The sequence below is a fragment of the Sus scrofa genome, chromosome X (assembly GCF_000003025.6).
Source record: "Sus scrofa isolate TJ Tabasco breed Duroc chromosome X, Sscrofa11.1, whole genome shotgun sequence".
Lineage (NCBI taxonomy): Eukaryota > Metazoa > Chordata > Mammalia > Artiodactyla > Suidae > Sus > Sus scrofa.
The window spans coordinates 97462977-97484856 of NC_010461.5; the positions used below are offsets into that span (position 1 = coordinate 97462977).

Consider the following 21880-nt stretch of genomic DNA (forward strand, 5'->3'; position numbering starts at 1 on the left):
ATGTTTAAAGCACACAGTTAAGTTTTGACATATGCACACACCCATGAAGCCATCAGTACACTCAAGATAACGAACATACCACAGAGTTCCCAAGTACCCTTGGTAACCCCTCCTTCCCCTCTGTCTCCAGGCAGTCACTCATCTGCTTTCTGTCACTTTAGGTTAGTTTTCATTTTTTAGAATTTTTTTTTTTTTTGTCTTTTGTCTTTTTGTTGTTGTTGTTGCTATTTCTTGGGCTGCTCCCGCAGCATATGGAGGTTCCCAGGCTAGGGGTTGAATCGGAGCTGTAGCCACCGGCCTACGCCAGAGCCACAGCAACGCGGGATCCGAGCCACGTCTGCAACCTACACCACAGCTCACCGCAACGCCGGATCGTTAACCCACTGAGCAAGGCCAGGGACTGAACCCGAAACCTCATGGTTCCTAGTCGGATTCGTTAACCACTGCGCCACGACGGGAACTCCTTTTTTTAGAATTTATATATTTTGAATCATACACTGCGTGGTATATGTTTTTTCCAGCTTCCTTCGTTGAGTATAATTAGTTTGAGATTCACCCATTTTGTCACATAACAGTAATTCATTCCTTTTTTTTTGCCGAGTAATATTTCACTGTGGGTATATATACAACTAAGTGTTTATTCACACACCTGTTGGTAGATGTTTGGGTTTCCAGTTTTTAGCTATTGCAAATGAAGCTTCTCTGAGCATTTGTGTTTAAGACTTGGTGTGGACAATGCTTTCTTTTCTTTTGGGTAAATAAATATCTATGAGCAGGAATGGCTGAATCATTTCATAGGTATATGTTAAACTTTTTAAAAAACCACCAAACTGTTTTACAAAGTGGTACCCTTTATGTTACCACCAGCAGTGTAATAGAGTTCCAGTTTATTGGCATCCTCAGCAGCGCTTGGTGTGGCCATTCTTTTTAATCTTACCCATTCGAATTAGTGTGTAGTGTTGTTTCATTGTGGTTTTAACTTGCATTTACTCAATGATTAGTGATGTTGAACCTCTCTCATGTGCTTATTTGCTATCTGTATATCTTCTTTGATGGAGTGACTATTCACATCTTTTGCCCATTTTATATTGATTCGTTTGTTTATTTTCTTATTTTTGAGTTTTTAGAGCATTTTATATATCCAAGATACAAGTTCTTTATCAGATATATGCTTTGTAAATATTTTCTTCCAGTCTATGAATTGTAGTTCTCATTGTCTTCACAATGTCTCTCAAAGATCAAAAGGTTTTAATTTTCGTGAAGTCTAAGTTATCAATCTGTTTTTAGTGGCTTATGCTTTTGGGGTCATAACTAAGGAATCATTGCCTAACCCAAGGTCTTGAGATTGTTCCCCTAAATTCTCTTTGAGAAATTTTGCAGTTTTCATTTTTATATTTAATACCGTGGTCCATTTTGTGTATGCTGCAAGGTCTGAATTCAAGTTTTTTTTGCATATGAATATTCAGTACTTCCAGGACCATTTATTGAAAATATTTTTTTCTAATGAACTTCCTTTACACCTTTGTTTGAAAAAATGTCTGTTGTCTTTATTTGTGTGGGTATATTTCTAGGCTCTCTGTTCTGTTCCATTGATACGTATTTTTCTGTTTGGACATCAGTCTGTCTTGATTATAGTATAGCTTTAAGATATGTCTTAAAATCAAGTAGTGTTAGCCTTCCAGATGTGTTCTTTTCTCAAAGTTGCTTTGACAATTCTAGGTCATTTGCATTTACATATGAATTTTAGAATCAGCTTCTCATTTTCCACAAAAATTTCTGCTGGGAATTTGAAAGGGATTATATTGAATCTATTAATCAATTTGGGAAGCATTGTTATCTCAACAATATTGAGTCTTTTGACCCATGAATAAGGTATAAATCTCTCTTTAGATTTTCTTTAGTTTCTAAAGAATGCTTAGAAATGCAGTGCTTTACAGTTTTCAGTGTACAGGTTTTCTACATCTTTCCTTGCCCAAATGCTTTGGCCAGAACCTCTAGTACAGTGCTGAGTAGAAAGAGAACGGCCACCCTGATTTGTTACCGATCTTAGAGGGAAAGCACTCGGTCTTTTACCACTAAGTACGATGTTAGGTAGAGGTTCTTCATGATGTTCTTTATCAGGTTGATGAAATTCCCTTCTATTCCAAGTTCGCTGAGAGTTATTGTCAATAATGGATGTTGGATTTTGTCAAATTATTTTTCTACATCTATTGAGATGATCCTAAGGCTTTCCTTTGTTAATTTGCTAAGGCGAGAATTATATTGATTTTTCTAATGTAAACCAACCTTGCATTCCTGACATAAACCACACGTGCACATGATGTATTATTCTCTTTAGATATTGCTGGATTTGATTTGCCAAATTTTGATTTTGGATTCTTGCATCCATATCCATGAAGGATATTAGTCTGCAGTTTTATTTGTATCATTTCAGTATCAGGGTAATGCTGGCCTCATGGAATGAGTTAGGGAGTATTCTCTGCTTTCAATTTTCTGGAAAAATTTGGGGAAAATTGATATTATTTCTATCTTGTTTTTGGTAGACATCACCAGAGACAACATCTGAGCCTGGAGTTTAATTTGTGAGAAGCTTTCTAACTGCAAATTCAATTTCTATAATAGGTGTAGGGCTATTTATTATTTATATTATGTTATAAATATATATATGTTATATAACATATATATATTTTATATTTATATTCTATATATATATAACTTGTGTTATAGGTATTCATTTATATTTTATTATATACATATTTTTATATAACATATTTATATTTTATATATTTATTTATAAATATATGTTTATATTTTATATATAACTTGCATATATTTATATTTTATATATATTTTATTTTTATATAATTTATATTTATATTATATATATAACTTGTATATATGTATTCATTACATATATAAAATTTATATGTAATTTATATTATATATAATATTTTTATTATAATATTTATATTATATATAACTTTATTATATTTTATTTTTATAAATATTTTATATATAACTTGTGTATATGTATTTATATTTTATATATATTGTATATATGTTATATATCATATATATCATATATATCATATATATTTATATTTTATATATTTATATTATATATATAACTTGTATATATGTATTTTATTTATATTTATATTTTATATATATATAACTTGTGTATATGTATTCACTACATATATAAAATTATATATATAATTGGCTTGTGGCTGCTTCTCTTCCTCTGCACTATCTTCATATTGCCTTCTCCTCTGTGTCTGTGTCTAATCTCCACCTGTGTCTCTTATAAGGATACATGTGATTGTATTTAGGGCCCTCCTGTATAAGCTTCTCTCTCAAAATCCTTAAGTTAGTCATATCTTTTGCTACGTAAGGTACTATTCACAGGTTCTGAGGATTAGAACATGGACATATCTTTGAGATCACTGTACACAAGGTATATTTTTTCCACCTTTTTCTTTTTAATTTATTTGTACATTTGTATTTAAAGAGTATTTATTGCAAACAGAATACATGTGGGTCTTACTTTTTTATTCACTCTGACAGTCTTTTAATTAAGGTATATGGTAGACAAGAATGGACCTCTAAAAATGTCCTCATCCTAATCCTTAGAAACTATAAATATGTTACCTTACAAGGCAAAAGGGACATTGCACATGTGATAAATTAAGGATTTTGATATGGAAGATTATCCTGGATTATCAGCATGGGCCCAGTGTAGTCCCGAAAGTCCATAAATGGAAGGCGAGAGGGTCAGAGTGAGAAAAAGGAGATGCAATGACAGTGCAGAGGTTTACGTGATATGCTTCGAATGCTGAGGAAGGGGCTGTGAACCAAGGAATGCAGGCAGCCTCTAGAAACTGGAAAAGGCCAGGGAATAGATTCTCTCCCAGAGACTTTGGAAGGAACCTAACCCTGTTGACACTTTGATTTGAGCTCAATGAGACCCATGTCAGATTTCTTACCTACCAACCTGTAAGATAATAAATTTGTTGTGGTTTTTTTTTGTCTTTTGCCTTATCTAGGGCTGTGCCCTCGGCATATGGAGGCTCCCAGGCTCGGGGTCGAATCAGAGCTGTAGCCATCGGCCTACACCACAGCCACAGAAACATGGGATCTGAGCTGCATCTGCGACCTACACCACAGCTCACGGCAACACCAGATCCTTAACCCACTGAGCGAGGCCAGGGATCGAACCCACAAGCTCATGGTTCCTAGTCGGATTCGTTAACCACTGCACCACGACGGGAACTCCTAAATTATTTGTTTTAACCCTAACAAGATGTTTAGAACATTTATATTTAAGGTGATTATTGATGTAACTAGGTTTCGGTCTTTCATCTTGCTATTTTTTTCTCTGTACCATCTGTAGTTTTCTCCTTTTCTGATTTATGTTGGATTAATTGAGTATGTTTTAGTTTTCATTTTATCTCTTTTGTTAGCTTTTTAGCTGGAATTTTTGTTTTTTTTATTTTAGTGATTGCCTTTGGGTTTATAATGTAGATATTTAACTTATAATCTACCTTGAAGTGATACTTTATCACTTTACAAGTGATATAAAAACCTTACAATAGTACACTTCCATTTCCCCTCTCCTGGCCTTAATCCTAGGGTTTTCATATATTTTACTTATACAGAAGTTATAAATTCCACAATACATTTTTATTATATTTGTTAAAATAGTCAACGATCTTTTAAAGAGATTTAAGAAAAAAGAAAAAATATACTTAAGAAGTTTCTAATATTCTCTATTTCTGCAGGTCCATATTTATATCTGGTGTCATTTTCCTTCTGCTTAAAGGATATCCTTCAACATTTATTGTAATTCACATCTGCTTGTGATGAGTTTTTTCACCTTTTGAATGTCTAAAATGTCTTCCTTTTTTATTTGTTTAAAAATGTTTTAGATGGGAGTTCCCGTTGTGGTGCAGTGGAAATAAATCCGACTAGGAACCATGAGGTTTCGGGTTGTATCCCTGGCCTCGCTCAGTGAGTTAAGGATCCAGCGTTGCCGTGAGCTTCGGTGTAGGTTACAGACAGAGCTCGGATCTGGCGTTGCTGTGGCTGTGGCACAGGTCGGCAGCTGTAGCTCCGATTGTACCCCTAGCCTGGGAACCTCCATATGCCACGAGTGCGGCCCTAAAAAGCAAAACAAAATAAAAATAAAAATAAATGTTTTAAATACACATAACATAAAATTTGCCATCTAAACCATTTTATGTGTACAGGTCAGTGGAATCAAGTGCATTCACACTGCTATGCAATCATCACCACCCTCTATCCCCTGGACACGTCATCTCACAAAAGTGAAACGCTATGCCCAGTAAAAATCTACTCCCCATTCCTCCCTCCCTGCAGCCTCTGGCAACCACCATTCTACTTTCTACCTCTATAAATTTGATTACTCTACTACCCCAAGTAGGTAGAGTCATGCAGTATTTTAATTTATATTAAATTCTCTCTGATCAAATAGGTCCTGCAATTTTTCTTTCTCCTGATTAGACCCTGGTTGATACGTTCTTTTTCTGGCAGTTTCATTATCAAGGCAGCATGGTGATCGTACTTAGAATCCTCATGGCATGGGTTCAGATGTCACTTATTAGCTGTACAAATTACTGAATCTCTCTAATCCTCAGAATGTCGCCAGGTAAAAATGGAGAGAGTAACACCCACCTTCCAGAGTTTTTGTGAGGATATATGCGAGCACTTATTGGACATTTTTGGTGTCCAATAGTTATTCTTCCCTTTTATTCATTTCATCATTATCCTGTAAGCACTTAGATCTGCCCCGCTCAGCAATGGCCTCCCTCACTATGTCTTCCTCAGTTTCCCTGTCAGTTGTACACTGGGTCGTAGACCTTTTCCTTGGAATTCTTTTTCAACAAATGCTTATTTTAATAATCAAAGCTCATTGTTAACGAATTATGGTAACTTAGTGTGTTCCCGAACAGAAAGGGTAATTGGTGTATTTCAGCTGCCATCGTAGGGTCAACAAAAGAGATGCTAGTTGGGGAGGTCCCTCTGCATGGAACCAAGCTGAAGGATGTCTGACTCTCTGGGTGCCATGAAAACCCTTATCAGATCTAATACCTAATATAGTCAACCTTTTTTTCTTATCTGGTTCTAAATGATCCTCATCTCCCTTTAAATACCACCTGCATGACTTACACCACCTGAAATACTAGACTTTCGTGTGCTCAGTCAGACACTGTTTTTTTATCCGTGGTTCTCAACTTGGGGCCATTTTGCCTCACAGAGGACATCCAGCAAGGTCTGGTGATGTTTTTGGTTGTCTCAATGGGGCGGGGGGGGAGTGTGCTGCTGGCATCTAGTGGGTAGAGGCCAGTGGGGGGGGGGGGGGAGTGTGCTGCTGGCATCTAGTGGGTAGAGGCCAGGGATGCTACCAAATATCTCTGCAATGCAGAGGACAGCCCCCCGCAACAAAAGTCACCTGGCCTAAAATGTCAGTAGTGCTGAGGTTAAGAAGCCCTGACCTAATGTGAATTTGAAGAGAAATAGAAATCCTCTGTGCCACCCCAGAAAATAATGTCGTGCTTTCTGGGGCTCGATACTATAGATTTGGAGGTTTTGTGTGCTATTGTTTCCGCTTTTTTGAGTAGAAAATTGAAAGTTGACTATGTGATGTAACTCTTTTGTTTTGTTTTGTTTTTTGTTTGGCTTTTTAGGGCTGTAGCTGCGGCATATGGAGGTTCCCAGGCTGGGGTTCGAATCAGAGCTGTAGCCACAAGTCTACACCACAGCCACAGCAACGCCAGATCCGAGCTGTGTCTGCAACCTACACCATAGCTCATGGCAACGCTGGATCCTTAACCCACTGAGCGAGGCCAGGGATCAAACCCTCAACCTCATGGTTCCTAGTTGGATTTGTCTATGCTGCGCCACGGCGGTTTCTCCTGTGATGTAAATATTCTTAAATGTTACTCAAAGCAGCAGGGTTTTTAGAGGTTCCTACTCTGTTTCCTGCTAATCTGAAAAATCAGTGATTTTTTTATAGAATATTTTTACATTGATGGTTTTTAAACTGCACTTTGCAGAATGAGGTGTTTCATGGGTTTCCTAAGAGAATGGATGAAAGAGCTGAGAAATGGAAGCTTCACCTTACCTCAGTCAGAGTTGTTTTCCTTTATATGTGGATATTCTCTATGCAATTTGTCTGCAAAATGCATTCAACTCCTAATAAGAAAAACATTTTTGAATAACATTACTGTATACAGTAGATAAATGTATTAGTCAGGGTCCTCCAGAGAAACAGAACCAACAGGAGAGATGGGGTGTGTGTGTGTGGGGGGGTGTAATATGATGAGGAACTGGTTCACATGATTTCGGAAGTGAGAAGTCCCAAGATCTGCCAGCTACAAACAGGAGACTCGGGAAAGCCAGTGGTGTAACTGCAGTCCAAGTTCGAAGGCCTTGGAAACCAAGCAAGCTGATGGGTAAGTCTCAGTCCAAGGGCAGAAGATGACTGTCCTAGGTCAGTCAAGCAGACAAGAAGCAAAAGGGATGAACTCCTTCCACTTTGTGTTCTATTCGGGCCCCGCATGGATTGGATGGTGCCCCCCACACACACACCACGGGAAGGACCATCTGCTTTACGGAGTCCTTCAATTCACATGCTAATCTCATCCAGAGACACCTTGACAGACACAGTCAGAAATGCTGTTTAATCTGGGCACTTCTGGAATTCCCGTCATGGCTCAGCAGAAATGAATCTGACTGGCATCCATGAAGTTGCGGGTTCGATCCCTGGCCTTGCTCAGTGGGTTAAGGATCCGGCGTTGCCATGAGCTGTGATATAGGTCGCAGACATGGCTCGGATCCCTCGCGTTGCTGTGGCTGTGGTGTAGGCCGGCGGCTGCAGCTCCGATTTGATCCCTAGCCTGGGAACCTCCATATGCCGAGGGTGTGGCCCTAAAAAGACAAAAAAAAAAAAAAAAAAAAAAAAAACCACAAAATCTGGGCACTCCTCTTAGCCCAGTGAAGTTGACACATAAAACTAACCATCATGTAGGTTATTGAATATTTGAATGTGAATTGTGAATTTAATTTTTTATTTTCCAGTGACCTAGGACCACAATAAGGAAATCTCTTGAAAGAATATCCCTGCATTCTTTGTAAAATCTACAGGTGTGGTATCCTCTTGTGATATCAAGATTTGGGGAAATGTTCTTCAAATGTCCCCTCGTCCTTGCATTGACTCTGATTCTGCAGACTCTTAGAAGAAGTAGAGTTATCAGCCTGCAAGAGAACGTTCCAGAGAGGATTGAGCTCACCTTCTGGAGAATCTAGAGAAGGATGTTTTACCATTTCCCTCGCTGTTCTAAATTTTAGCAGCAACACATAAGTTCTGCACAGTCTCGGAGTCCCTTGGGATTACGGACTGCTGGAGGGCAGGAACTATATGACTTTCTTTTCTCCTTCAGCTCGCTCTCACAGACCTTTAAAATCTCATGTGCTAAATGACTAAACAAGTGGTAAGTGGGCAGATATCTTTTCCTTCCTACCATCTCTTGCCCCTTACTCTTTTTTGTTTGTATGTCTGTATTTTAGGGCTGCACCCTCCTCACATGGAGGTTCCCAGGCTAGGGGTCAAATCAGAGCTGCAGCCGCCAGCCTAAACCACAGCCACAGCAATGCAGGACCCGAGCGGCATCTGCGACCTATACCAAAGCTCACGGCAACGCCAGATCCCTAACCCACTGAGCGAGACCAGGGATGGAACCCACATCCTCATGGATACTAATTGTGTTCGTTACCTGCTGAGCCACAACGGGAGCTCCCTCTTGCCCCTTACTCTTTGAGCTCACTGGGCCCAGCTCTAGATAGAGTTGTGAGGCAGATCAAGTTTGCTTTGGTGCCCTTTGCCCACCTGGTGTTCCTTTCTCCTGAATGCCCAGTGTGTCCTCCTCGCCACGATCATTTCACTCTCAAATCGCAGAGTTGCGTGTTCTTCCCAGGTGGCACTCCAGGCCTTGTCTGCGCTTCTGCATTATGTGTCCTAAATCTTGCTCTCTTTAATGATGCCACAGAGTCAGGGTCAGGACACCAGCTCTGGCCTCAACAGGCAATGAGGGGACAGATGGCACTTCCCTCCATCTCTTGTTATCTCCAAACCCCGAGCCCACCCCTGGTGGACAGCACTTACCACCTCCCAAGCCCCCTTCCCCCTCTCTGAGGACAGTTTTGTGTGACCCCAGGTTGTTTGGTTTTGAAGGGGGGGTAAGCCACAGAGATAGAGCAACCCCTTCTTGGATCACCGTACCTCCCACTGCTCATGGTTCAGAGCGCCTGTCCTCCCAAGTTGATCTACTGAGAAAAGTATAAGCTCCTGCCAGGTCAGCCGTTTCCTTCCACGCATGGGTTATCCTGTCCTACGCTGGCCACGGGAAGGGAAGGAAACAAACATTTTGTTTCAATTAGGGAAAAACGGTATTGAGGATTTACTCTTTACTTCATCTGTTAAACAAATCATCACATGCCCGCTATACACAAATAGATTTATGATAACAGTGACTTCTGTAGGATGTTAGTTTCTTTTCTCTTTGCTCCATCAGCAACATTCTCCAGGGAAACTCGAAGAATTGTAAATGGCTCCGTAACAAAGGCAAATGACACTGAAACATATTTAACATTAAGCAATTTCCAAACTACCATCAACAGATGTTTCCAGGTTTCGTTTAAAAGCAAAAAACAACTTGAGTACCCGGTGTGAACATAAAGTGATAGGATTATTATCTTCTAAAAATAAACCTGAGTGGGTGTACCCATCCAAAGACACAATCTCCCAGTTAGTTTAGCCACCTTGAGCATCTGAGTCCTGGTTCTACTGATGTGGCCACGATGGCTTGTCTTGGGGACTAAAGCTAGACTTCACCTCCTCTGTCAGGAAGCTGGTCCTCAGCCCCGAGTCTGACTCTGATGCTTTTCTTCTGGGCTCCCTGTGCTTACACCTGTCAAACACTCGTTACCCTGGACTGTCTGTCTCCCTTACCTGGCTGGGTGTTCCCTGAAGGTAGGGGAGAGGTCTTGTTTGACTTTGTATCCCTGGGGCCAAGCAGTTGCTCAGTAAATATTTGTTAATTGAATATCTGCGTCATATTTTTTGGACCAACTGCAACGATAGCAAATCTTTCTTCTTTTAATGGAGGATATGATTTTTGGCAAACAGATGTTATTGAGAAACATGTTGGGTAAATAAGGTATTCAACAAACTGAAGAACTCTGTCTCTATTTAAAAATGAGCTGTGATCACAAGGTATTGACTACTTTGCTTCTGTGATTCATAAACTGGCTCTGAAAACAATCCCAAAGAAGGAGTTACGAAAGGTTTTGAGCCAGAGAAGCTTCCCAGGGCAATATCTTTGAAAGACTTTGTTCATCAATTTATTTAAGATCCAATACGTGTTCAGAGAAAAATCAAACATTTGTCTTGAAAAGTACTGGATACCTGCTCTAGGGAGCAGAGCGTGCCATTTAGAGGTTAAGAGCATCATTCGGAGCTGGACATCTTGGGTTCTGATCCTGCTGCTGCAGCTAAGTTAGCTGTGGAGTCTTGGACAAGTTACTCACTTCTTCATTTGTACTTTGGGGACAGTACCTCCCCCATAGGGTCAATGCGAGGATTAGTTGTGTCACTCACATAGAATATAGCACCTGGTACAGAGTAAGCGCTCAATAAAAGTTGTTATTGTCATCATCGGCGTTCTCTTGTGGCGCAGCGTGTTAAGGATCTGGCGTTGTCACTGCAGCGGCTTGGGTCTCTGCTGTGGCACAGGTTTGATCCCTGGCCTGGGAGCTTCCGCATACCATGGGCGTGGCCAAAGAAAAAGTCATTATCATTATCTTTATCATCATAACAGTGTTTGAGGCACCCTGTTAGAAAATACTAAAGATAATACTAAGCAAAAAGGCATATCGCTACCCTCAACAAGTTCACAGTCTGATGGGAAATACAGACGTGTAATTTATAATACAACTTGATGGGTGCTCTTGGAAATGCCAGCTGTCATGATGGGAGCAACAGCTGACATGGGGAGAGGTCTAGATGTGAGAGCATCTCAGTACATTCTACAAGCGACGAACGCCCTCCTCACCATCCAGAACATCGTGCCCTGCAAATGTGTCACCGCGACCAGATGCTTGATATTCACGTAGTGATGAGAACAGAAGGACCTGAGAGTAGAGAGCACCCTTTTTTTTTTTTTTTTAATGAAATACTGCCGTTTCTTTTAAACAAAGGAATGGTATGCGGTGTCAATGCCTGGGAAAGTATTCAGGGCTCCTCGTGGCACTCTGCATAGAAACCAGTCTGGACAAAGGATCCATAGACTCTATCATCAGTATATCTCTCTCTTAAAAATTTTTTTTCGGTTCCAGTTTCAAAAAGTAAGATACATTGTGCCTCTTTTCTGGAAAGAATTGAATAATCTGTAAGGATTTGCCATTGTAGCAGGTACTTTACGGGTTGACTAGGGATTAGAATTGCATCAAAATTTAAGACTAGTAATATTAAATAATGATAAAATTTACACTTGGCAAGCACATTGTTTCCTGACAGTATCATTTCTTTCACTATGCAGAAAATAGGTTTTTTTTTTTTTTTTTTTGCTATTTCTTGGGCCGCTGCCGCGGCATATGGAGGTTCCCAGGCTAGGGGTCTAATCGGAGCTGTAGCTGCCAACCTACGCCAGAGCCACAGCAACGCGGGATCCGAGCCGCGTCTGCAACCTACACCACAGGTCAGGGCAACGCCGGATCGTCAACCCACTGAGCAAGGGCAGGGACCGAACCCGCAATCTCATGGTTCCTAGTCGGATTCGTTAACCACTGCGCCACGACGGGAACTCCCGGTTTTTTTTTTTTTTTTTTTTTTTTGATTGAAGTATCGGTTGCCGTTTTTGAACCCAGAGTTTCCCTCTCTCAGAAATAGTTCTGAAGATGACAATTTATGTTGCGATCAGCTATTTTATATGATTCATGAAGAAACACTTTAAAAATAACTTTGTAATAAAGACAGAAAACCATTTCTTCACAATTGTGATTCATCATAATTATTTTTGAACATTTGGTAAATCCTATTTCAGGGAATTTTTAAGAAGTGCTTTAGAACCTGTTTCAGGCCCTCCCTTATGGATTCTGCAGAAGCTTCACTTTGTGAAGAAAATGGGCTTGAGGTCATAAGCCTAGTGTGAGACAACACAGTTACATCTGTTTCTGCCCGCTCTTCATCCTTTCAGTCTCTCTTCCGAGAAGTTCAGAGAAAGTCAGGGGATTATTTAGGGGAATTCAAATAATTGCAAAGAGAAACAGCATCCTTCCCAACATGGCATGTTCTGTGCTCCTGGGTCCAAGAGGCAAACCTGGCGGGGTGTGTACTGAAAGATGTCTCTTTCACGAGAGAAGAAGGTGAGGTTACCATGCCAAGTCTTAAGAAGAGACTTGTGATGGAGCCACAGATGTGTTTTCTTAAGAAAAGGAAAGAGAATGTGGCAGCGGTAACTGGAGCCGTGGGCTATACCAGGCATTGGTTTCAGGCTTGCTTAGTTGAACTGAATTGTCTGCTTAACGTTTGTAATCACTGTGTGGAGAATGGGCAAGATACCATCCTGAGTTGTACAGAATGAGCACACAGCTGTCATCTTCATTTCTCCCCCAAAGCCATTAACAGTTGGTTCTAAAGTGAAGGATTTTATTCTGCTACTTGGATCATGTGTAGAGCATCATAAAGTACATCCATGTTGGGAAGGAAATCTGCATTCTGCGCTTGAGTATGATCAACACCCTTTTGGGACCCTAATGATGCCCAGACTTTCCACCCTCACCTGGGACTTCCTAAGGGTTCTGAAAATGAAGTTTTCACCAACTAAGGCTACTATTACCCCAGGTGCGGTTTTTGTAAAAAATTTTTATTTATCTAACTATAGTTAATTTATAATATTGTATTAGTTCAGGTGTACAGCTTCAGATTCTTTCCCATTTTAGGTTATTACAAGATTTTTTACATAGTTCCCTGTGCTATACACTAACTCCTTGTTGTTTATTTATTTTATATCTAGTAGTGTGTATCTGTTAATCCCAAACTCCTAATTTATGCCCCCCGCTTCCCCTTTGGTAACTATAAGTTTGCTTTCTATGTCTGTGAGTCTGTTTCTGTTTTGTAAATCAATTGACTTGTTTTAATTTTTTAGATTCCACATATAAGCAATGTAATACAATACTTCTTTTTCTCTGCCTGACTTACTTCACTTAGTATGCTAATCTCTAGGTCCATCCATGTTGCTGCAAATGGTATTATTTCATTCTTTTTATGGCTGAGTAATATTCCACTGTATATATGTACCATATCTTCTTTATCCATTCCTCTGTTTATGGATATTTAGGTTGCTTCCATGTCTTGGCTATTGTAAATAGTGCTGCTATGAACATTGGGTGCATGTATCTTTTTGAATTACAGTTTTCTCCAGATATACACCCAGGAGTGGGATCACTGGATCCCATGGTAACTCTATTTTTAATTTTTATTTGGCCACACCCACAGCATGTAGAAGTTCCTGTGCCAGGGATCAAACCCATGCCACAGCAGCAACCTGAGCCACTGCAGTGGCAATGCTGGATCCTCAATCCACTGAGCCACCAGGAAACTCCTATTTGTAGTTTTTAAAGGATCCTCCAGACTGTTTTCCGTATACCAATTTACATTCCCACCAACAGTGTAGGAGGGTTCCCTTTTCTCCCTTCGCACCCTCTCCAGCGTTTGTTATTTGTAAACTTTTTGATAATAACCGTTCTGACCCACAAGAGGTGCTACTTCATTGTAGTTTTGATTTGCATTTCTCTAATAATTGGCCGTGTTGAGCATCTTTTCATGTGCTTGTTGGTCATCTGTATGTCTTCTTTGGAGAAATGTCTGTTTAGGTATTCTTCCCTTTTTTTGATTGGGTTGTTTTTTTGTTGTTGAGTTGTATGAACTGTTGGCATATTTTGAAAGTTAAGCCCTTGTAAGTTGCATCACTTGCAAATATTTTCTCCCACTTCATTGTTGTCCTTTTGTTTTGTTTATGATTTCCATTGCTGTGCAAGAGCTTTAGGTTTGATTAGGTCCCATTTGCTTATTTTTGCTTTTATTTCTATTGCCTTGGTAGACTGACCTAGGAAAACATTGGTACAATTTATGTCAGAGAATGTTTTGCATATGTTCTCTTCTAGGAGTTTTATGGTGCAGTGTCTTTTTTTTTTTTCTTTTTCTTTTTCAAGGCTGTACCCTGTGGCACATAGAAGTTCCCTGGCGAGGGGGTCAGACTGCAGCTGGAGCTGCTGGCCTATGCCACAGCCACAGCAGTGCAGGATCCAAATTGCCTCTGCAACCTACACCACAACTCACAGCAACACCAGATCCTCAGTCCACTGAGGGGGATTGAATCCACATCCTCATGGATACTAGTCACGTTTGTTACTGCTGAGCCATGACAGGAACTCCAGTGTTGTGTCTTATATTTAAGTCTTTAAGTGATTTTGAGTTTATTTTTGTGTATGGTGTGAGTGTGTGTTCTAACTTCATTGATTTACATGCAGCTGTCTGGCTTTCCCAGCATCACTTACTGAAGAGACTGTCTTTTTTCTATTGTATATTTTTACCTCCTTTGTCAAAGATTAATTGACCATAGGTGTCTGGGTTTATTTCTGGGCTTTCTAATCTGTTCCATTGATCCATATGTTGGTTTTTGTGCCAATACCACACTGTTTTGATTACTGTAGCTTTGTAGTATTGTCCAAAGTCTGAGGGGGTTATGCCCCCCCATCCTGAGGGGGTTTTTCCTCATGATTGCTTTGGCAATTCTGGGTCTTATGGTTCCATATAAATTTTAGGATTATTTTTTCTAATTCTGTGAGAAATGTCATGGGTAACTTGATAGGGATTGCATTAATTCTGTAGATTTCTGTGGGTAGTATGGCCATTTTAACAATATTAATTCTTCCAATCCAGAAGCATGGAATATTGTTGCATTTCTTTGAACCAGAAATGACATGGTCTTGCATGTAGACAATCTCAAGGAATCTGTAAAGAAAACAAAATGACTATTATAGCTAATTTAAAAGTTCAGCAAGGTTGCAAAATACAGGACCAAAATACAATAATAAATTGTATATCTATACACTTATAATGAACAATCCAAAAAGATTGTGAAAATAATTCCACTTACAGTAGCATCGAAAAGAATAAAATACTGGAGTTCCCTTCGTGGCTCAGTGGTTAATGAACCTGGCTAGTATCCATGAGGATGCAGGTTCGACCCCTGGCCTCACTCAGAGGGTTAAGGATCCGTTGTTGCCATGAGCTGTGATGTAGGCGAAGACACGGCTCAGATCCCATGTTGCTGTGGCTGTGGTATAGGCCAGCAGCTATAGCTCCGATTCAACCCCTAGCCTGGGAACCTCCATATGCCGCAGGTGAGGCCCTAAAAAGACAAAAGACAAAAAAAAAAAAAAAAAAGAACATAATACTTAGGAATAAAGTTAAGAGACGAGTATAAAACTTATACTCTGAAAAATACATGACACTATTGAAAGAAATTAATGATCTAAATAAATAGGAACACATCCCATGCTCAGGAATTGTAAGTCTTAATGTTGAGATGGCAGTACTTCCCAAATTGATCTAGGGACTTGATGCAATCCCTATAAGAATTTCAGTTGGCTTCTCTTTAGAAATGGGCAACTAGGAGTTCCCGTCGTGGCGCAGTGGTTAACGAATCCGACTAGGAACCATGAGGTTGAGGGTTCGGTCCCTGCCCTTGCTCAATGGGTTAATGATCCGGCGTTGCCGTGAGCTGTGGTGTAGGTTGCAGACGCGGCTCGGATCCCGTGTTGCTGTGGCTCTGGCGTAGGCCAGTGGCTACAGCTCCGATTCAACCCCTAGCCTGGGAACCTCCATATGCCGCAGAAGCGGCCCAAAGAAATAGCAAAAAGACCAAAAAAAAAAAAAAAAAAAAAAAGAAAGAAAGAAAAAATGAAATGGGCAACTAATTGTAAAATTCATATGAAATTGCAAGTGACCCAGAATAACCAAAGCGGTTTTGAAAAAGAACAAAGTAGGAGGATTCCCAATTCCCAATTTCAAAATTTACTACAAAGCAATGATAATCAAGGCAGTGTAGTTCTTGCATGAGGATAGATATATAAAGCAATAGAGTAAAATTGAGACTCCAGAAATAAATGCATGTGTCTATGGTTAACTGATTTTTGACAAGAGCGCCAAGGTCATTCAATGGTGAAAGGATAATTTTTTCAAAAATAATTCTGAGACAGCTGGATAGCCATTGGTAAAAGAATAATATTGGATCATTCCCCATACCATATATCAAAAATCAACCTTAGATAGATCAAAAACCGAAATATAAGAGCTAAAACTTTAAAGCTCTTATAAGAAAATGTAGGGATAAATCTTCATGACCTTAAATTTGGTAGCAGATTCTTATTTATTACACCAAAAGGATGACCAACAAAAGAAAAAAAACAGATAAATTAGACCTCATCAAAATGAAAAACTTTTGTTCTTCAAAGAACACGCATGAAAGTGCAAGGCAATGCATGGAATGGAGAAAATATTTGAAAATCATTAATCTGATAAGGGAATTGTATCCAGATGATATAAAGAATTTTTTACAACTCAATAATAAAAACATAAATAAGCTAATTAAAAATGGGCAAAGGAGGAGTTCCCATCGTGGTGCAGGGGTTAACGAATCCAACTAGGAACAGTGAAGACTCGGGTTCGATCCCTGGCCTTGCTCAGTGGGTTAAGGATCCAGTGTTGCCGTGAGCTGTGGTGTAGGCTGGTGGCTACAGCTCCGATTCGACCCCTAGCCTGGGAACCTCCATATGCCTCGGGAGCAGCCCTGGAAAAGACCAAAAGACCAAAAAAAAAAAAAATGGGCGAAGGTTATGAAAAGATATTTCCCCAAAGAAGATACACAAATGACTAATAAGCACATGAAAAGCGGCTTGGCATTATCAGGAGAATGCAAACCAAAACCACAATGAACTTCATACCACTTCATGCCCACTAGGATAGCTATAATAAAAAGTCAGGTAATAACAAGTATTGGTAAGGATGTGGAGAAATCAGAACTCTTATGCATTGTTGGTGGGCATGTAAAATGCCGCTGTGGAAAACAGTCCAGTAGTTCCTGAGAAGTTTAAACATAGAGTTACCATACAGTCCAACAATTCTCTTCCAACAATTAAAGAATATCTTCCTTCCAAGAGGAGGGAAAATATATGGCCACAGAAAAACTTGTGTAGAGCAGCATTATTCATAATAATCAAAAGGTGAAAACAACTCAAATGTCCATGAACTGATGAGCATATATAAATATCATGTGCTCTTTCCATGTAAGGGAATATTATTTGGCCATAAAAGGAGTGAAGTGCTTACTGATACCTGCTCCAACATGGTTGCATCTTAGAAAACATTATACTGAGTCAAAGAAAGCAGTTACAAAGGACCACATATTATATTGTTCCATATATTTGCAACGTTCAAAATAAGGAAATCTATAGGCAGAAAGTACATCAGCAGCTGCTTAGGGCTTGAGGGAATAGGGGATAGAACGCTAAAGGGTGTGAGATTTCGTTCTGAGGTGCTGAAAATACTGGAAGATTGGTGATGGTCTCACGTGTCTGTGACTATACCAAAAACCATTGAATTGTACACGTGAAATGGATGAACTGCATGGTATGTGAATCATATCGCAGTAAAGCTGTTTTAGAAATAAGCTGGTCATTCATAGGGCTCATCTTGTTCGCTTTCCATGTCTCTGGGATCACAGTCCCTTTCTGCCTAATATATGGTGTCTTGAAAATTGTTACTTCGTATTGTGGCTTTTTGTGGGGTTGTTTCATGCAGGAGGATACATAGACATCCTATCACTCCATCTTGGCCAGAAGTAGCAATCTCCGTATTTTTTTTTTTTTTTTAATCGGAGAAACTGAGGCCAAAAGCAGCTAACTGGCTTACCTAAGTTCATGCTAGTTAGTGGCAGAGTCAGGGGTCTAACCAGGAATTCCTGACCTCTAATGTGAAGTTGAAACAGGATGGCTTCTTGCCTATCCGGCTTCCGGGGCAACGTGATGGCTGCAGGTTAATTAATTAATCGGTTCAGGACAAAGTGAATGTCTGGGGCTTGAAGATGCCTGAAAGTCCAGATCACTTCTCTGCCTTCCCCTCAATCAGCAAGTATTTACTTCACACCTGTGAGCATTGCATTTCAGAGGGGACATTCCTGGAGACAGAGAAGCAGGTGCTACCATCTCGGCCAACAAAAGCCTCACCATCTCTTTGGGAGAAAAGGCTGCACATGTTTCTATGACTCAAGCATGTTTACCTGTAATATAATGAGTGACTCACCCAACTGCGCAGCCAAGAGAGGCAGGTGGGGTCATAGCGTTCAGGCTTTTCTCAGGAAAGGCTTCTGAGAGGAGAGAGAACTTGAGTTTCAAAAGATGCCAGCATTCCCTGAGGACATTGGCTCCACAGGGCGCGTGTTAAAGTGCACACAAGGCCTCCAGGTCCTTGGCTTTAAGAAAAGCCCGAGTCTCGAGTCATGTTCTCCTGGCCAGAGGGCAGACCTGGGGGATTTGAAATCAAATGTTCCCAGGCAGGCAGAGATTTTTTGTATATATAGGAAAAGTGGCTTCTCGGGTCATTAAAAGCTGGGTTGTCCACTCGAAGTTCGAGAACACATATTCCAGACTCCAGCTATTCAATCATTCATTCACATGGACTGAGCACCTTCTATAGACTGGGAGTTGTGCTAAGGGCTGGGGATTCGCAGGTCCTAAGACTCGTGGCTTACCCGCGTTCATGGTCTAGAGAGGAAGACATCTGGATTTCAGATTTCCTCAGGGAGAGGTGCTCTCTTTCCCCACCCCGCTCCCAGTCAGTCAACAGAAGTGGCCACGTCCTTGCCCTGCGCAGACCCATCATCGGGGTCAGGGTGGGACGGGGCAAGGACCCACGGCCACAGCAGCCGGAAGAGGTTTCTACTTCCTGTTGGACGTGGCCGGGCACACTCCCTGAAGACCAGTCCGGAGCTCTCCTTGACAGCCAGGCCCCAAACTCACCACCTCCAGGAAGCCTTCTGTTCTGGGTCTGTTCCCCCTCAGCCCCTTCACAGGCTCTCCTGGTTGTGCTGAGATGCGTGGACACAGGTTGGCTGCTCTCAAAAAGCACAGGCAGGAGTTCCCATTGTGGCACAGTGGAAATGAATCTGCCTAGCATCCATGAGGATGCAGCTTCGATCCCTGGCCTTTCTCAGTGGGTCGGGGATCTGGTGTTGCCATGAGCTGTGGTGTAGGTCACAGATGAGGCGCAGACCTGGTATTGCTGTGGCTGTGGTGTAGGCCAGCAGCTGTAGCTCCAAGTCGACCCCTAGCCTGGGAACCTCCATAGGCTGCAAGGGTAGCCCTAAAATGCCCAAACAAACAAACAAATAAACAAACACAGGCGCTCTAGGGGGACGGTCCAGACCTTCTTCAAGTTCCTGATGCTCATGGTGCCTTTGCACAGGTAGGTGTTTGTTGACTGAATCACGGAGGCTGTGGACTCACTCTCACCGCCAGTGGTGCTTCTCCTCTAGCTGCCCAGGGCCCGTCTGTGTGCAGAGGGCCTTCCCATCCTCTTCCTGCCCGTCTCCAAGGCCTCTGCAGGGCACTTGTGCTGCTGTGATGTGGGGGGGGGGCGGCGGCAATGAGGGACTGTGCCCCTGGCAAGGCCTCGCCTTGCCACACACACGCAGGGAGAGACGTGTCCTGTCACTGGCCTCCTAGTCCACCGCATCACAGCCAGACTGAGCTGTGGATGCTCACCAGAGAGAAGCACCACCCCGGGGTGCCATCTCCCTGGAGGAGCCCAAAGCCCTGGAGTGAAGGGCACAGGGCCCTCAGGCCTGGCACCTCCTGCTGTTCGGGAAGCCACGGGAGGGGTAGGGGACCGACAGGCATGCCCCCGAGTCGAGGGACTCGGCCTTGCCTCTACGTCCCAGGCGGGTCACTGCACAAGCCTGTGACCTGGAGCCCCGCCCCTGGGAGTGGGCTGGAGAGTCAGGCTCCCTCCTTCCTATTGAGCAGGAGCCGAAGCCCTGCTGGGCCCTGGTCCTGGCCAAGTTGGCACCGCCAGTGGCCCCTTCTCACTCTCAGGCTCGCCCAGCTTGTGGGGTGCGAAGCATGAATGATAGTGGTATCCCACCCTCCGGGGGCAGGGCCCGCCATTCACAGCCACTGCTTCTTCATTGTCGTCTCCTCCAGGCTACAGGATAGGCTTAGTGGGTGGTGAGGTTTTCCTATAAACTGTCATTTACCTTCTTCATTCATTTTTCCTCTTCCTGATGGTTTTAGAACACAGACAGTTACACTCCCTGCCCCACCAAACAAAAAACAAACAAACAAAATTCTCAGCAGCACAAGTGTCTGAGAGAAAACCAAACATCCCCATGCATTCTGGTTGGCCATTTAAGCCTGATAACACTGTGCTCAGCAACTGCAGAGCAGAGACACACTGCCTGTGAGCCAACAGTTAAGTTTCAAGGAAAATCCCTAATATTGATGAGTGTCTCATGGGGTCAAAAAACCAGTTTACCCCACAGATTCAGGAGCGGGTAGCCTTTCACAGTTGGGAGATGTACTTATTTTAAGCGGCTCTGAAGTTATTGAATCTGGGTGACTATGCATTTGTTTGCTCCCTTCGCCTGTGTTCTCAGAGAGGAGTTTGCAGAGAGAAAGTGATTCATGCTATCCCACAGCTCATTAGTGGTCAGGCCTCGGACCTGACCTCGGACCTCACTCTTTCAGAGCCCTGGACTCTTCATTTGAGCCTCCCTGGGATCGAAGGGTTTGCTTGCTGGCTGCTGTTTAAAATGCTCCGTAGAGCGGAAGTAGAATGTCTTGAAGCTCAAGGGTGCAAAGCCTTGGGACACTGACCAGCAATGAAGAACTCCAAGTGTCCCTGAAATGACTCCCTGCTGCGGAGCGGTCAGTGGGGAAGCAAGACGCGAGTTCCTGAAAGAGGATTTACACACAAAGATCTAGGAACTCGGCAGACAGCAGTTCTGGGGAAGAGTGAACAGGAGAGGTCAGGGCTTAAAAGACAGAATCCTGATCGGATTCTTTCCAGCTCTGGGACCTTGCACACATCATTTAACCTTCCCCAGCCTCTGTTGCTCAGCTCAAATGAAGGAATGATGCTAATACTTGAGTTAGCCCCAGACAGTGAACCAAGGTCATCCAACCAGTCCCCATATCTGCTGCGTTTTATCCTAAATGTCTCTCTCTCTGTTTTTTTCTTTCTTTCTTTTTTTTTTCGTCTTTTTAGGTCCGCGCCCTCAGCATATGGAGGTTCCCAGGTGAGGGGTCCAATCGGAGCTATAGCCGCCGGCCTACACCACAGTCCACAGCAACGCAGGATCCAAGCTGCGTCTGCGACCTACACCACAGCTCAGGGCAACACCGAATCCTTAACCCACTGAGCGAGGCCAGGGATCCAACCCACAACCTCACAGTTCCTAGTCGGATTCGTTAACCTCTGAGCCACAACAGGAACTCCCTAAATGTCTCTTGAACTCTCCACTTCTCTCTGTCCTCACTGTTCCTTCTTTAGTTCATCTTTCCACCTGGTCTGCCCCAGGCTGCATCCTTTTCATTCCACTCTACACATCGCAGCCTAAGAGATCTTTCTGAAAGGCAAAGCCAGTTACATCACGAATCTGCTTAAAACCCTCCAAGAGCTTCTTATTACTCTCAGGATAAGATCCAAAGCCCTGGCCCTGGTCTACAAGGGCCTTTATGG

The 21880-nt window shown here is 42.1% G+C and overlaps 1 long non-coding RNA gene across 1 annotated transcript in view; it reads left to right on the top strand.

Moving 5' to 3' along the window:
- LOC106507028 overlaps window positions 1-21880 on the top strand; it is a 94577-nt gene that overhangs the window by 68501 nt on the left and 4196 nt on the right. The window contains exon 6 of the long non-coding RNA XR_002340622.1: window positions 8101-8513. This is a non-coding gene — a long non-coding RNA (uncharacterized LOC106507028). The remainder of the gene's footprint in view (window positions 1-8100; window positions 8514-21880) is intronic.